The following is a 17,043-nucleotide window of genomic DNA, read 5'->3' on the forward strand; positions in this document are numbered from 1 at the left end:
TATAAACAGATAGAGTCTATAAAATGTGTGAGGAGAGAGTGAATATATTTCAGGTGAGGGAAATAGTTTGGCAGGTCAACAGAGTATACAGAAATGATGTATAATAGGCCTGGAAAGGTAGTTTGATTGTATCACCCCAGTCTTCAATAAACTATTAAGGCTTCTTATCACCACTGCCTTCAAATACAAAATCCTCTCTTTGACATTCAAGGCCCAACATAACCTGCCCTTCCCAACTTTCCAGTCCTCTTATACTTTACAACCTTCCCCTTATCCCCACCCTATATTGGATCAGTAATAGTCTCCTCCTTGTGCTCTATCTCAAATAAAGCATTCATCTTCTGACTACATTTTCTTTAACTGCTCCTTGCCTAGAATTCTCTCTCATCCTGGACTCCTGACTTCTTTGTCTTCCTTAAAGATAATAAAGGACTATGACTGTTAAGTTCTCCTTTCTTCTCTACTCCTTAACCCAAACCCCCAGCATAATCTCCCCTTCTCTCCTCTGTTCTATGATCTGAAGAAAAAGTCCTTTGATAAAGACAGTCTCTGAACTGACACTCCATTTGCATTTCCAGGAGCTTTTCTAATGAATCATTTTCTCTCCCTGTTCCTCTCTATCTCCTAATTTTATCCCCTTGGGTTTCTTTCTTGCTATCTACAAACATCCACAGGTTTCTCCTGTACTTAAAAATCTTTTATTCAATCCTCTATTCCTCTCAAGCCAACTTTTTCTATCTCTTTTTCCTTTCATAACTAGATTTCTAAACAGGATTATCTATATTCAATTACCTGAATTATTTATTTGAATTATTTCTGATAAATTTGGTAGTATTTTAAGCTTTATTATATTAGGATGACTCAGAAATAAACCTAAATATCCCTCTAATTATTTAAGTTCTAAATTTTAAAGGAGCATTTTAAACTTTATCAATATAGAAAATGAGTATACTTTGATGGATTAATTTTGATGGATTAACTCCTACTTGTTTTATGTGTTTTGCTGTTACTTTGAATGGGACTTCCCTTTGATTAGTGCCTTTTGGGTTTTGTTACTCATATGTAGATATATTATTGATTTTGTTGGCTTATTTTATAATTTGCTACTTTACTATTGCTATTACTTGTCTCAGTTTTTGTTGTTGATTGCCTAGAATTTTTTAAGTACACTATCATTTATAAGCCTGCCAATTTGTTCTAAAGATTTGAATTTCTGTCAGTTAACAACTTTGGGGCAATTTCCTTTCTGTAAAGGGAGGGGCTTGGAATATTTGGCCTCTAAACTCTTCTTCAAACTTTTAAATTTTTTTTTAAATCTGTCTATTGATAGCAAGCCAGTCACTGCCTGCCTTTCTCTGCCTTCCCCCTTCCCAAACCATGAAGCACACACCCCTAGAACTGTTGGGATCTTTACTTTAACTCAAATCAGTTATGTTAATCCATTTGACAGAAAGTAAGAAACTATAAAAGATCTGAGACCAAGTTTGCATTTAACTTCTGCCCTCTGGGCAGAGAAAATAAGACTAGTTTTAGTCCTTTATCTTATAACCCGCTAGAACCAGTTAATTAAGTATTAGGCTACTTTAGCATACTACTTCTGCAGTCCCTTAAGCAGCTAGCCTCCTCTTCCCTATTCCAGGCTCTTGATTCAAATCCCCAGATGAAACTGCTAGTCCCCGGAAGTTCTTATTCCCAAATGAAACATGTTCAGCATCTTTCCCCTGCCCTTGAATTCCAGTATAAATTATACTTGTAGAACAGTTATGTCCAATTCTTTATAACCCCATTTGCAATTTTTTTAGCAAAGATCCTGAGTGGTTTGCCATTTCCTTTTCCAGCTCATTTTATAGATGAGAAAACCAAGGCAAAGAGGGTTAAATGATTCACAGCTAATAAGCATCTAAAGCTAGATTTGAATTCTGGCCTTCTTGACTCTCGTCTTGGTGCTCTATCTACTATACCACCAACATTAACTACACTGTCTTTATTAACAAGACCCCAAGAAACCCTATTCCAGTCTGTAGAACTTTATCTCCCCACATGCAATTTTTTCTTGTCAACACCAGTTGTGCCAGAATCAATAATTTGGGCTCATCATGGAGTAGGTAATGCACCTTGCCCATTTTATAAAAAAGGAAACTGCTTTGTACATCTAGCAAAACTGTTTTTGAAACTGTATAGAAACTTACCCATTCCACTGCATATTAACTGGGAAATGGATAGGTTATGGTGATGGTTCTAGATTTATTTTAAAAGCAAACTATAAAAATAACCTTCAGACATGTTCTCTCTGTCTCTGTCTCTCTGTTACTGTCTCTGTCTTTTGTCTCTTTAGTTGTGGGGTACTGTAGTTGAAACTCCCTGGGGTTTGGGAAGGATACCTTTTGCAAGAATGCAAGACTCCAAAATTAGCTTAAAAATCAAAGGAGAAATTTATTAATTTAGAAAGTAATGTTGAGAATGGCCAGGAGGATAGTATAGGTGGAACAGGGAGATGAAAGGCTGCTCCCAGAATCCATCAATTCTGGGTATTATATACTCTTTACAACAGTGGGGACATAATGCTGTATCATGGTGAGGACGTGATTCTGGTGTGATACGTGGTAGTCTCTCGGTGACCGAGAATGACAATTGACGTTGTGCATTATCATCTATTGATGTACCTTCATGTGGCTTTGAAGTCCAAAGTCTGAGGCGCACAGTTTGTGGCACATGGGGCATGGGACGCCAGTTGTTACGGGAGGTGCGGTTGTGGCCTGGTGTCGGCGTTCACGCGCAGCGGCAAGACGTCGACGTCGCTCATCTTCAAAGGTGGTGGCAGCATGGTGAATGTGGGTTCGCCAGCTGCTTCTGTCAGAGGCAGCGAGTTCTAGTTGCTTTGGTGTAATGCCAGCCCACTTCAAGTTGGACTTTAGCTGATCCCTGAATCTTTTCTTTGGTCGGCCTTGTTTCCTGAGTCCAGCTGACAGTTCACCATAGAATACCTGTCTTGGTATTCGCTGTGGGTCCATGCGGATGACGTGTCCAGACCATCGTAGCTGGGTTTTGAGGACCAGGACTTCGATGCTGGTGGAGTTGGCTCTGTCGAGGACTTCCTGATTGGTGATTCGGTCCTGCCATCGGATCCTCATGATTGACCGGATGGAGTTGGTGGAATTGCTCCAGCTGTTTCATGTGCTTCCAGTACAGTGTCCATGTCTCACAACCGTACAGGAGCGAGCTGAGGACCACTGCGTTGTACACTTTGAGCTTCGTCGCAATGCTTACACCTCTGTGTTGGAGGACTTTGCAGCACAGCCGCCCGAGTGCCTGGCTGGCCTTTTGAATCCTGGCATTAATCTTGTGGTCTAGGGACCCGTCATTGGCGATGGTGCTGCCCAGGTACTTGAAAGTGTTGACGTTAGAAATCTGCGTGCCGTCGATTGTAATGCACGGCTGGTTAGTTGGCCTCCCTGGTGTAGGTTGGAACAGCACCTCTGTTTTGCTGAGGCTGATAGTCAGGCCAAACAGTTTTGTTGTGGTGGAGAACCTGTCCACAATGGTTTGGAGATGATTTTCTTGGTGGGCCATGAGAGCACAGTCATCTATCTGCGAAGAGAGCTTCCAGGATGAATCTCTCTGTTGTCTTTGTTTTTGCAGTCAGGTGGCAAAGGTCGAATAGTGAGCCATCCAGTCGGTATTTTATGTAGATGCTCAGGTCTAGATCCATCACAGCATGTCACAATACTTGGGTGAAGTATAGGTTGAATAGCACCGGAGCAAGGACGCAGCCTTGTTTCATGCCATTGGAGATGTTGAAGAGGTTGGAAGTCTCTCCACCAGATAGGACTTCCCCCATTACGTCGACATGAAAGAGCTGGATCAGTTTGACGAATTTTCTTGGGCAACCGAGCTTGCTGAGGATCACCCACAATGTGTCCCTGCTCACTGTGTCGAACACCTTCATCAGGTCTATGAAGACAATGTAGAGACTCAGGTTCTGCTCAAGGCATTTTTCCTGCATTTGCCTCACCGTGAAGACCATGTCGATGGTGCTACGATCTGGTCAGAAGCTACATTGTGATTCAGGCAGGTACTGCTCTGAAACAGATGACAGGAGTCTTTCCAGTAGTGGAGAGTAGTGAGATGCCTCTGTAGTTGTCACAGGCTGCTCGTGCGCCTTTGTTCTTGTATAGAGCTATGATGGAGGCATCTCTGAGTTCTGGGGGCATGTCTTCCTCTTCCCATATGCTGGTCAGCACTATGTGGAATGCCTGGAGCGCCTTTCCATTTAAGGCCTTGTACACCTCGTTTGGGATCCCATCTTTGCCGGGTACCTTGCCTGCACTCATTTGTTTAATGGCTTTTTGGACTTCCTCTATTGAAGGAGGGACATCAAGTTGTTCAATGGTGCGGTTTTGGGGGATCTGGTCAAGGGAGCTTTGGTCGACTGAAGAGGGTCGGTTGAGAAGCTGACTGAAGTGTTCTTTCCACCTGTTGCTGATGCCTTTTTTATCCTTTATGAGAGTGTCACCATCTGAGGATAGCAAGGGAGTGGTGGTGGGTTTTAATGACCCATAGACAGTCTTGAGGGCACTGAAAAATTGTTTGTAGGTTTTTTATCAGCAAAGCGCTGGATTTCTTCTGCCTTTTTTTCCCACCATCGGTCTTGCATCTTCCTGATCTCATACTGTGCCATGGCTTGGAGGGACTTGAATCTGTCCTTTTTAAGAGCAGAATTTGGGTTATTTTGCCACTCCGTAAAGGCTTTGTTCTTTTTGCTCAATACGTCTTCAATAGCAGTGTTGTTCTCGTTGAAGCAGTCCTGGTAGTTGCGTTGTTTGGGGCCTAGGACTGCCTTTGATGTTTCCTTCACTGTGTCTCTGAACTGGTTCCATTTCTCGGTTGAGCTTCTAGTGAGTGGTCCCTTGGCAGACAGCTTGTCATCCAGGCAGGACTGGAATGTTTGCAAACAAGATGGATCTCTAAGACAACTCACGTTGTAAAATGTGCAAACTGTCTGAGTGCATTTTGGATGGCGAGGCGCAATGTGCATTTGAAGAGTCGCTCTAACCGATTGGTGGTCTGTCCAGCATTCAGCTCCTCTTGTGGCTCTGGTGATCTGTACATCCTGGAGGTCTCGCCGGCGTACAATGAGATGCCACTGTTTCGATCGTGGGTGCATCCACATTGTTTTATATTTGTTCGCCATTCTGAACACAGTGTTCGTGATGGTGAGTTTGAACTCTGACCATTTGCTGAGTAGCAGTAGGCCATTGTTGTTCATTTTGCCCACTCCGTGTTTGCCAAGCACTCCTTTCCATCTTTCATGGTCCTGGCCAACACGGGCGTTGACGTCTCCCAGTAGAATCAACTTGTCTTTTGTGGGCACTGAGTGCAGGATGGCACTCAGGTCAGAGTAGAACTGCTCGATGGTCTCCTCTGTGCTGGTCAGTGTTGGGGCATATGTGCTGATGATTGTGGCATACCGGTCTTTGCTGAGAGGCAAACGGATCTTCATGAGCCTCTCACTGATGCCCACAGGCAAGTCTGGCAGCTGTTTGAGCAAACTGGTCTTGATAGCCAGGCCAACACCGTGGATTCTGTCTTCATTTGAGGCTCTATCTTTCCAGAAGAAGGTGTATCCAGTGGTGGGTTCACTGAGTGATCCCTCTTCTGGTAAGCGTGTTTCGCTTAAGGCTGCAATGTCGATGTTATATCGTGCCAGTTCTTTACTGATTAGAGCTGTTCTTCTCTCAGGTCTTGGGGTATTCTCTCTGTCAAGTAATATTCTGATGTTCCATGCTCCTAGTAGGAGTTTCTTTGTATTTTTTCTTTGATTTTGACTGCTTAAAGGGATGACCCTCCAGCCGCGGTGTGCTGGCCGGGTGTTTGTAGGGCAGGCAATGTTTGGGACACCTTTTCTAGTCCCCTCCCTCGATTAGGGTGAGCAGTGCTGTCCTAGAGAGGGCTGCTCAGTCGCCCAGGATGCTGCCAAACATCCCTGCTGCCCTACAGGGCCGAGCAACCACTGGTCCGTGGGCCGCCTACGTGCAAGATCGTAACTACAACTGCCAGTGGTCACCTCCATCTGTTGCGTTGCCACTCCCCCATCGCCGCAGGTCTTGAAGAGGGTGGATGGGGTTAGGATAGATGAGTGTGCACAAAGATACTTGTGTGTGAAAGAGATTTAAGTGGAAAAGCCGATGCACAGAGACAGTTCCACTCTGTGAGGACGTGATTCTGGCGTGATAAACACTCAGGCATTTGGGGGTAGGGGGGGTTGGTCATCTAACCGGAGTCTGCCTGAAGACCCTGGTAGTTTAGGGGACAGATAGATGTCTGAGATACAGTCCGACGGTATTGAGGTGTAGCATGGAGGTGCATCTCTGTGTCCATCTCAAATCTAAAGGACAGTTCAAGGATGATAATTCTCTCAAGGTCTTATAGAAGTTATCAAATGTTATTGGGTTAGGAATCACAAGGACACAAGGGAGCAAAGGAATTTCCCTGCTTACAGTTTGCCTGAGTTTTGGGGTTACAATGCCCATGCCACTTTCTGTGTCTTTGTCTCTATCTCTTTCTGTCTGTCTGTCTCAACATGTATCTGTATATATCCCAGTGAAAAAGATGCATTGAATTATGAAGAAAAAAATGAACTTTTAGTTTCTCCTGACATCTGTTGTCAAGATTTCTTTCCTTAATCAGTATACAGTGCTGAACCCATAGATTTCAATTGTTGCTTAGCTTTCTATATTCCTCTTTGAAAGACATTGTTTGCCTACCTTTCCAATTTAAAGTTTTCTAACAGTTAATTATGATACATCAAAAAATAAAATAAAATAAAATAAAGTAGAGCAGTGTGTCTTAACAAAAGATTGTTAGAATTAGCCCAGAGCAAAGATTTTATATTTGAGCTAAAGATGATTTCTGATAAGTGCTAAGAAGTATGACATCAACAGATCCCTTGACAAAACTGGTCAGGATCAGTTTGCTTTGAGTTGTATTTGTTTTGTTTTGTTTTTTTTATATTTCAGTATATTCCCAGAGTCAAAGGAAGACAAGTCACAATGGAAGTAGTTGGGTTCAATTTAATACTATATATAACTGAAAATTTGAGGGTTTGGGAAAAGAATTTCTTTCATAAAATAAAATGTATAGCAAATATATATAAATATCTGATGATTGTAACTTTATAGTCTAAATCAAACATTGAATTCTTTTTAATGTCCATTTTTGCATCTTAGTGCCATATAGCTATATTTCCCTTTGAGTTCACATATGCAGGTATAACTTCCAGAATGGTTCACTTCAATACACATTTCCTTAGTGAAGAGGAATTAATGAAGATTGGAAATTGAGTATCCTCCTGAAATATGAAAAACTAGTATTGGACTTCTGAAATTTTTCTATGGATATGAGTATCCTCTAATAATGTCTTCTTTTATCATCTCATTATGGAGTATGAAAGATCCTAGATTCATAAGACGGTCAATCTACCAATCAACAAGAAATAATTAAACACCTACTACTTGCTAGGCACAAAAACAAAGAACACTCTATACATAAAACTGAATAGGGTTAGAAATATGGATACTCTACTAAATAAAATTTAAATTTAAACCTAACAACCAAATGTTCCAAATCTCCCACATCATGAAGATACTGTGCATGAGTGTATAACCAAAGGATAAAATCATTCAGGGTAATCATGTACTAAATTTCAGAGGTCAAGCCCGCCACAGATTTGTATTGCTGTAGTTTAGTTTTCCTAGAATGAAACTTGAATATTTAAGCCTTATTTTATGTTTCTACAGGCATAAAAAATGAAAAGTTTTGTGGTTTTCATGGCATAGCTGTTTTCTCCTAAAATGTTTGTGCATATTGTAAAAGTCTGCAGTGCCAGAAAGGGCACTTTCCGGATTTATAGTAGCACTAAAGGTTCTTAAGGCAAATGGTTCCAGAAAATGGGCTGTCTATGGTCATCCTCAGTGGCTTCAAATGAGATTGGCACAGGACTCAAAAGGGTGGAGAACAGGAAATGTTTGCTATGCTGCAGCTGTTGTCAGCACTTTGTATGAGAATGAAGAGTTCGTCAGGAAGCACACAAAACCACAGAATAGATCAGACTACCTGAAAATGTTTGGAGCTGCACATTAGGGGAATCTAAGAAACAGAATCTTAATAATCAGGTAACTGTAAAACGGGAATAAGGAGGGATTTAAGTAAATCTGACCAGAAAATAATCTAAGGGTTTTTAATGAAATTAAAATAGACTTAAAAAATTAAATATATATGAAGAAAATACAGAAAAAATAATATATAGGAAAAAGCACTGAACAAAAGTATAAAAATACTTGACTTTTGGATTCTGAGCCCAGCTCCACTTAGATATGTGGACCAGTGATTTATTTTTCTTGAATCTCAGTTTCCTCATCTGCAAAATGGAATATTGGTATTTGGGCTCCCTGCCTCAGCGTTGTTATAAGAGGAGAAAACACTTTATAAACATTAAAGTGTTATATAAATATAACCTGTTATGATAAAATTACAGATCAGTCCTTTTACATTCTCATTGCACAAGTCAGCTAGAATAGCAACACCTCTTAGCTAATCTGGTTAAATTAGTACAAATGATGTACAGAAGAGATAATTTTTCATTTGAGCATCGCTTTCTCCATACTATATGTTCTATACATACATACTTTGGACTTGAAGTATTATTGTCCATATCCAATATAAGTAAGTAATCACCTGGGTGGGGGGATCATATCTTATACTACATGAATTATCTTTGCTTACAAACAAATATCTTCTTAGTAACTTTCTGCCCACTTGTGTGAAAACAAGTTGCTTAACTGAAAAAAAAAAAACAACCATCTCTGAAACTTTATGAAAAGCAGCAATTCACAGCCATTCCATTCCCCTGCTTCACTCTTCCTGGACACTTTGTGTCAAATATTTTTATGGGCTTTCTTCTTCTGGCATTTTCTTTTCATATAAATTGCCTCAATTAAGCTTTGGTGTCTTTTGTTATTCTGTTTTCTGAGTTGAAACATACAGATAATTTTTTTGGAAATGTTTTGTTCTCTACATTTTAATGGCCTACTTGGCCTGATTATCCTCAGATGTAGGATTTCTCAATCACCTGAATGACAGTTATAACAACACAACTGATTTTTGTGTCTTTAGTTGCTAGATAGTGTGTTTGAAGCTTCAGATCTAGGCTACCTGCCAGGGAAGCAGGGAACATAAATGTAGAATGGAAGGTACTATAAACAAATAAAGTTAGTCTCAGGAGTTTTTAGGGAAGGGAGATACATGGCTCAAGAAATAATATGGAGAAGACATTCTTACTGTAGAAAATGATTCATTCAATGTTATTGGGAGAGAGTGAAATGAATAAGTAGGGTAATGAAACCCTTTTAAAAAATACACAGAAGGGGCAGATAGATGGTTTAGTGGATAAAGAGCCATGCCTAGAGATAAGAAGCACTGGGTTCAAATTTGGCCTCAGACACTTCCTAGCTATGTGACCCTGAGGGAGTCACTTAACCCCAATTGCCTAGCTTTTACCACTCTTCTGCCTTAGAAGCAGTACTTAGTATTGATTCTATGATGGAAGATATAGTAGTAGTCTCTTGGTAACCGAGGATGACAATTGTTTTTGTGCACAAAGACACCTGTGCATGAAGGAGATTTAAGTGGAAAAGTCGATGCACAGAGACAGTCCCACTCTCTCGGCATTGGAAGCCTGGGTCCAGTGGCACGAAAAGTCGTTACACCTGGAGACTTCCTCAGCTGCATTGGATGGCCGTGTTGTCTTTTGTGCTCCAACACGCCCTGAGCACTCCACAGTGCTTTGCTGCGTCGCCATCTCAGCTGTTGAACCTTCTTGTTGGTTTCTTCCGTCTGTTCAGCCGAAGCAGTCTTCACATGCTGGGTGAGCAAAGCCCTGGTTCACCAGGGGTCGACATCGACCCGATGGCTACCCTCACAGGGTTTGGCCGGCCTGTCGAAGCCGTTGCCCGGGGAGGTCCTAGGTTCAAATCTGGCCTCAGCCACTTCCCAGCTGTGTGACCCTGGGCAAGTCACTTGACCCCCATTGCCTAGCCCTTACCACTCTTCTGCCTTGGAGCCAATACACAGTATTGACTCGGAAGGTAAGGGTTTAAAAATAATAATAATAATAATAATAATAAATATGAAGAATTCAGAGAACATGGGAAAACATGTGTGAACTAATGCAAAGTAAATAATAACTAGGAAAAAGCTATACCACAATGTAAAAGGAAAGAACAATTTTAAGAAATTAATAATAATGACCAAGTTTGACCCAGCAGCAAAGTTGAGAAAATACATTACAGAGGTAAGGACAATGGGTATAAAATATATATACTGTCAAGAGATATAGACACACTGTCAGATATATAGTTGGTTGGTTTTGCTAATATGATTTTTCCTCTTTTTGAATCTTGATTAAAAAGAATAGCTCACTAGTTAGAAAGTCCTGATAATTTTTTTTCCACAGAGGACATACTATGATTTCACAGTTCATGAATTCATTGCAGTTCCTGAATGAAGCATTTAGGAATCCTTCAATCTTGATTCCAGTTGTCATCAGCCAAAATGTTTGACTCAGGAACTGGCATGAGGCCCATATCTTGACTTCAGTGATATTTATTTCTCTGATGCTAAATGGTGCTACTTCTCCTTAGCTCAGCCAACCTATCAATATTGTAGTCTGTGAATGAAATAATTAGGCAGAGACAGTGATAACAGCATATGTCCTTTTCTCCTAATATCAATGGCCTATAAATTTAAGCATTAATTTGTTACAGACCTTATTTGCTATATTTCTATATCCCATGGGAGGTTGGTGAGAGAGGTAGAAAACTGATGCTAGTTTTCTTAGTCTTAGAAATTTTATAGTGTTTATATGGAAAAGGTTCATTTAAAAAACTCCAAATATTTTTTTAAATTTCCTTTATTTTTAATAAAATTTAGTAATCATTATTAGTTGAATATAAGATGCCATTATTAATGTTTGGCTGATTGAAACTAAATCTATAATAGCAAGAAATTTTTTTAAAAAGAAGAATAGATTTTTCTGATATATGCACAAAGTTTAGTTTATGTACTAAATCAAACCAGAATCTCAGGTGCTTTTTATTTCATTGTTCATCAGATACACATATCCCCTACAGTTTCCATTTTTTTTTAAGGAATCAATATGTATTTTTAAATACATACTATGTGCCAGGCACTTTGCTAGTTGCTGATGATACATATATAATAAATGAATAAAGTTGTCCCTATTTTCAGAGAGTCTATATTCTAACAAAAGAGACATTTGTGTAGGTATACACACACACACACACACACACACATACACACACACACACACCCTGAGAATAAATATAAAATAAATACAGTACAGAATAGTTAATAATAATAATAATAGCCATCATTTATGTAGTCTTACTATATGTCAGTACTATGTTAAGTGCTTTATAGTTATTTCATTTGATTCTCATAGTAGCTTTGGAAGGTGGTAGGTTGCTATTATTATTATCCCCATTATACAGATGAGAATACTGAAACAAATGGGTCAAGCATGCCCATGGTCACACAGCTAAGTGTATGAGGCCTGATTTGAACTCAGCTCATCCTGACTCTAGGCACAGCATGTCATTCACAGTACCATCTAATTGGGCTAGGTTAAATACAAGGCAATTCAAGAGATTAAATAGAAACAGGTGAAGGCATCAAAAAAGACTTGAGCAATATCTTGAAGACAGAGAAGAATTCTCTGAAATGGAGTTGAGAGAGTATATTCCAGGCATCAGGGGCAGTCAGGGAAAAGACATAGATGTGGAAGTGGAATGGCTTATGTGGGAAGAACAAAGAGAAGCCCATTTTGGCTGTATCACAAAGTGCAGAAATGGCAAGAATGTCCACTAAAGCTAGAAAAATATATTGGGGCTAGGGTGCTAAACAAAGAAATATATATTTAGCTAAGAGAGACTAGGCAGACACTAGTTTATTCAGTAGGAGAGTGCTTTGGTATGGTTAGATTTCAATTAAGAAAAAATACTTTGGTAGCTAAGTGGATGATGGATAAGAGTAGAGAGAGAATAGAGATAGAGAAATCAACCAAAAAGCTATTGCAGTAGTACATTTGAGAGATGGGGGCCTGTGCTAGAATCTGTCATATAATCAGAAGTCTCAGCCACATTGCACACTTTCCTCTGTTTACTCAACTCCACATTCCTGTTGCTGGCCCACTAGGGAGAACATTCTTCTTGATCTCATTTCCTCAGTGATTACCATAGTGCCACCCAGTCATGTTCTCCTCATCCCAATAATCCTAAATCTTTGGCTGTTGTACAAATCATCTTTCCCACTCCTTCAGCAACCTTAACATCCCACACTATATCTATCCATGCTTTCCACTATACTCTGGAATGCCTGAATTAACAAATTTTATGTCATCTCAAACTGCTTTCTTTCTCACTTCTTCTATTTTCTACCATTCACACTGAGACCTGACTCCCTGCTGGTGACACAGCATCCCTGGCTGTCCTATTTAACACTGGTGTTCTCATACCCCTTGACTCACTAGTTATGGTAGGGGAAACAATATTCTTCATACTCTACTGCCACTTCCACCATGCCCCTACCACCATTACTGGTAAAATCTCTTCTTTTGAATTTAATTCTATTTATCACCCAATCAAGATAGTGGTGGCTATTATCTGCTGATTGTCAAGATAGTTTCCTTCTTTATTCAATGAATTTAGTGCCTGGCTCACTATCTTTCTCTCCATTCCAACTCTTGTCATTATACTAGGGGGCTTTAATGTACATGTTGCTATTTCTTCAAACACCCTAACTTCCAGGTATTCAATCAGTTCAACTCCTATGGCCTACCTCTACACTTCAGCTCCACACAGAGAGGGTCTTTAAAAAAATAAAATCCTTACCTTCTGTCTTATGATCAATACTGTATATCAGCATCAAGGCAGAAGAGCAGTAAGGGTTAGGCAGTGGGAGTTAAGTGGCTCGTCCAGGATTACACAGCTAGAAAGTTTCTGAAGTCACATCTGATCCCAGGACCTCCTTAAAATCTAAAATAAGTGGTCGCCATGGGAAGTTCCCAAATATGAAAATACCCAAGTCAGCTGGGATTTATGAAGATTTTAATTAATATAAATTAAGGAATTAAGGAAAGGAGAGAGAGAGAGAGAGAGAGAGAGAGAGAGAGAGAGAGAGAGAGAGAGAGAGAGAGAGAGAGAGAGAGAGAGAGAGAGAGAGAATTAATTTAAACTGCTCTGGCTCAGGCTGAGCTAAACAGTAGAAGAAGGCCTAGACCAAAATGGCCTAGGCCTGAGCCTAAGGGAGAGCAAGTCAGTCTTTATCACTCACCACAAGACCATCTCCAAGCTGGGTTCTTCCACTCCGAACTGAAATTATTCTCCAAACTTAATTCAATTGTCCCTGAACTGTTCCTTCACCTCCTTTTAAAGAGATTTTTCTCTTATGTCACCTCCCCTAAATTTTCACATCTACCAATCACAGTAGACACTTTTTTTCCAGGACTGCCCATTCTTAGTTCTCACCTTCTTTGGTTTTCACCTTCTTTAGTTAGATTAAATCTTCTGAGTACTTCACACCTCTTTGTTAAGCTTGCCTTCTGTAAGTTACTTGACCTTTTTAGGTACTAATTTAACCTTTACAGGTAATTAACACCTTTTTGTATTAGATCTAAAAATAGACCTAGCTTAAGGTTCTAGCTTTAATATAAGGTATGAGTTGGGGACTTTCATTGTTCAATCAGAAGTTTACAACTTTATCTTCCCCTAAGGCACTGTCTGAGTAGGGTGGAGTAATTTTAAAAGTTCCCAATACATTCCTGATCAAGTATCTCCATTGTTATAATAAGAAAATAGCTAAACCAAATCTTCTAAAATACAATCTGAATAGTTTTAAGATTCATACTCAAGGCCTGACTCTTAGTACACTTAGTACACTAAGCCATCTAGCTGTCCCCCACAGATAGTCTTAACCTTGATCTCACCACTCACAAGGGTCCCCATTCTATATTTGTGAAATCTAAAGTTCTTTTATCATATTATAATTTTTTTAATCATTTCATCTTTTCTTCTGCCTTACCGGCCCTGACCCTATTGAAAATCTTCCCAATGACTGCCAGTCCTTCCCTTCCTAAGTACTTTCCCAGGTCATTACCAAAGCATTGGTTATACTGTCCTTTCCCTATCTTGACCCCTTGGAGAACCAATTCAGCTGTACTTCATCCTTTGTGTACCTGCTATCTGCTCTGTGCCAGGTACTATGCTAAGATATTATTTCATTTGATCCTCACAACAACTCTGGTAGGGTGGTGCTATTATTATCCTCATTTTACAGATGAGGAAACTGAGGCAAACAGATTAAATGGTATGATGAGAGCCCACACAGCTAGTAGATATTTGAGGTTGAAGCCTGATTCCAGGTCCACCCCTCTTTCTACTGTGCCACCTAACTACCTCCTTATCCTATATCAGTCTTCTCCTGCTAACTCTACTCCTATTCATATGCTGCTGAATGAAACTAGAAAATCACAAAACTGTGTTGGCTAGGTCTACTGGAATATATATTACATAATCTCATCTGGGCTCTCACTGAAGCAAGGCAAGCTTTTTATCTCCCAAATCTTTATTTCCTATCAGGCTATATTCCTCTGGATATCTCCTTCGTGCCCCAGGAATTTCTTCACCCTGAGAGATCTTTGCCCATTCTATTTCATCTATTTCATTCATTCTTATTCAGCTGTCAAAAAGATCTTCCTAAAATACAGAGCTGACCAGTCACTCTACTGTGAAGGAAACTACAATGACTTCTACCATCAAATCCTATTTGGCTTTTAATGCCCCTCATAACTTGTACCTTTCCTACCTTTCTAGTCTTTTTTTAAAACCTTATGCTCTGTCTTAGAATTAATACTAAATATCAATTACATGGCAGAAGAGTGGTAAGAGTTAGTCAGTTGTGGTTAAGTGACTTGCCCAGAGTCAGGCAGCTAATATGGGAGTGACTGAGATCAGATATGAACTGAGGGCTTCCCACCTAAGTCTGGCTCTCCATTCATTAAGCCAACTAGCTGCCTCTTCTTTCCAGTTCTAACATCATTCATCCCCCTTGTGCTCTATGATACTGATCTATTACTCTTTATCACTTAAGATATTCTAGCTTCCAATCCTATAACTTTCTATTACCTGCCCCTCATATGGAGAATTCTTTCCCTACTTACCTTTAGCATTTTGCTTCTGTGACTTCCTTAAAGTCTCAGCTAAAATCCCACTTTCTACTAGCTTTTCTGGTCACCTTTAATGCTAGAAACCTCTTTCTGAGATTACTTCCTGTTCATATCCCATTTGTACATAGTTGTTGACATCTTATATCCTCTGTTAAATTTTGAGCTCCTTGAAGGCAAAGACTATTTTTGCCTCTTTGTATTTTCATTGTGTAGTACAGTACTTGCACATAAGTAAACATTTAATAAATTCTTGCTAACTTGATTTGAATTAGTTGCCATGTTGGTGAAATATATATATATATATATATATATATATATATATATGTGGGATATTGTGAAAGAAGAAACAAGATTTAACAACAGATTAAATATATTGATAAGTGTGAAGAGTCACAAATGACACCAAGATTGCAAGCCTATATAAATAAGAAAGTAATGATGTCTTTAGCAATAATAAGAAAACTGGGAAGACACAAGGGTTTATGGTGTAAAGATTAAAATTTAGGGGAGATGGGGAGACTGAGGCAGGTAGAAATTAGTTTCTCTCTGCAAGGAGTATTATATTTTTTAGAGGTTTATTAAAGTTAAGGATTAAAAGAAAATACAGGATAAGAAAAAACACGTGTCTAGGCCAGAGGCCTAGACCTCACCTACATTATGGAAAGAGCCGTGTCTGCTCCAAAAAGGAAGTCCAAAAAGAGCCAAGCCCTTTCAAAAGCCTTTGAATCAGCTTAAATACCTTCTCGATCTTGGCCCAGGTGAGATTACAAGGCATCCTGGGGAAGTGGAGCAAAGGCTCATGGGGATTGTAGTCCTGTATTCGAGTCTATTTTTTTTCAATGGGGAGGGTGTGTATGTGTGTGTGTGTGTGTGTGTGTGTGTGTGTGGTGATGAGTTCTGAGTTGGATATGTTGAGTTTAAGATGCCTGAAGAGATGTGGATGTGAGAAATGCAAAGATAGCATGATTTTGACTTGGCAACTTGTAGTGTGTGTGTGTGTGTGTGTGTGTGTGTGTGTGTGTGTGTGTGTGTGTGTGTGTGTGAAATAAACAGTGAAAAGGTGAGGATAACCCCCAAGGTTATAAACCTAGGAACCCAGAGAGCTTGATAAGGTGCCTTTGTCAAAAATATTAAAGTTTAGAGGAGGTGTGGGAGTAGGGTGAATAACAAATTCTGAAATGAAGATTTGATATTTGATCCTGGAAGTTATGGAGAGCTATTGGAATTTATTGAATAGGATAGTGATCTGCACTTACTTCTGCTTAGCAAAAAGTCTAGTATACTAGAAGAGAAGAAACTATATCAACATTGATAAGCCATTAGCCTGAGCTGCCATCGCTCTAGGGCAATAATGGCAAACCTTTTAGAGATCGAATGCCATGTCCCCCTCCCAAGTGCCAGGCACACACACACACACACACACACACACACACACACACACACACACACACACGGAAGAAAGAGCTCTCATTGGACTGCTGGGAGAGGATGGATGAAGTGAAGAATGTTCTCAGTGAGTGTAGAGAGGGGAAGAAGAGTGACCCTAGTTCTCTGCTCTCCCTCCAGCTCTGCTGCATATGAGCTCCCCACCTTCCCTACTCTGTGCTTCCATTGGATTCTGGGCAGAGGGACAGGGGTTGGGGGAAAATGTCATCAAGCACGATGGAGAGGGGGAGGGGATCAGCTCTGCCTGAGTCTCTCTGCACTTCTAGTAACCAGTTCTCAGGGGGTAGAGGGTGCCACAT

General features: G+C 40.0%; 1 protein-coding gene across 14 annotated transcripts in view; it reads left to right on the forward strand.

Annotated features, from left to right (window-relative positions):
* TANC2 (tetratricopeptide repeat, ankyrin repeat and coiled-coil containing 2) overlaps positions 1 to 17,043 on the forward strand; it is a 686,196-nt gene that overhangs the window by 505,715 nt on the left and 163,438 nt on the right. The window lies entirely within an intron of this gene.

Source organism: Monodelphis domestica, chromosome 2 (assembly GCF_027887165.1).
Source record: "Monodelphis domestica isolate mMonDom1 chromosome 2, mMonDom1.pri, whole genome shotgun sequence".
NCBI lineage: Eukaryota > Metazoa > Chordata > Mammalia > Didelphimorphia > Didelphidae > Monodelphis > Monodelphis domestica.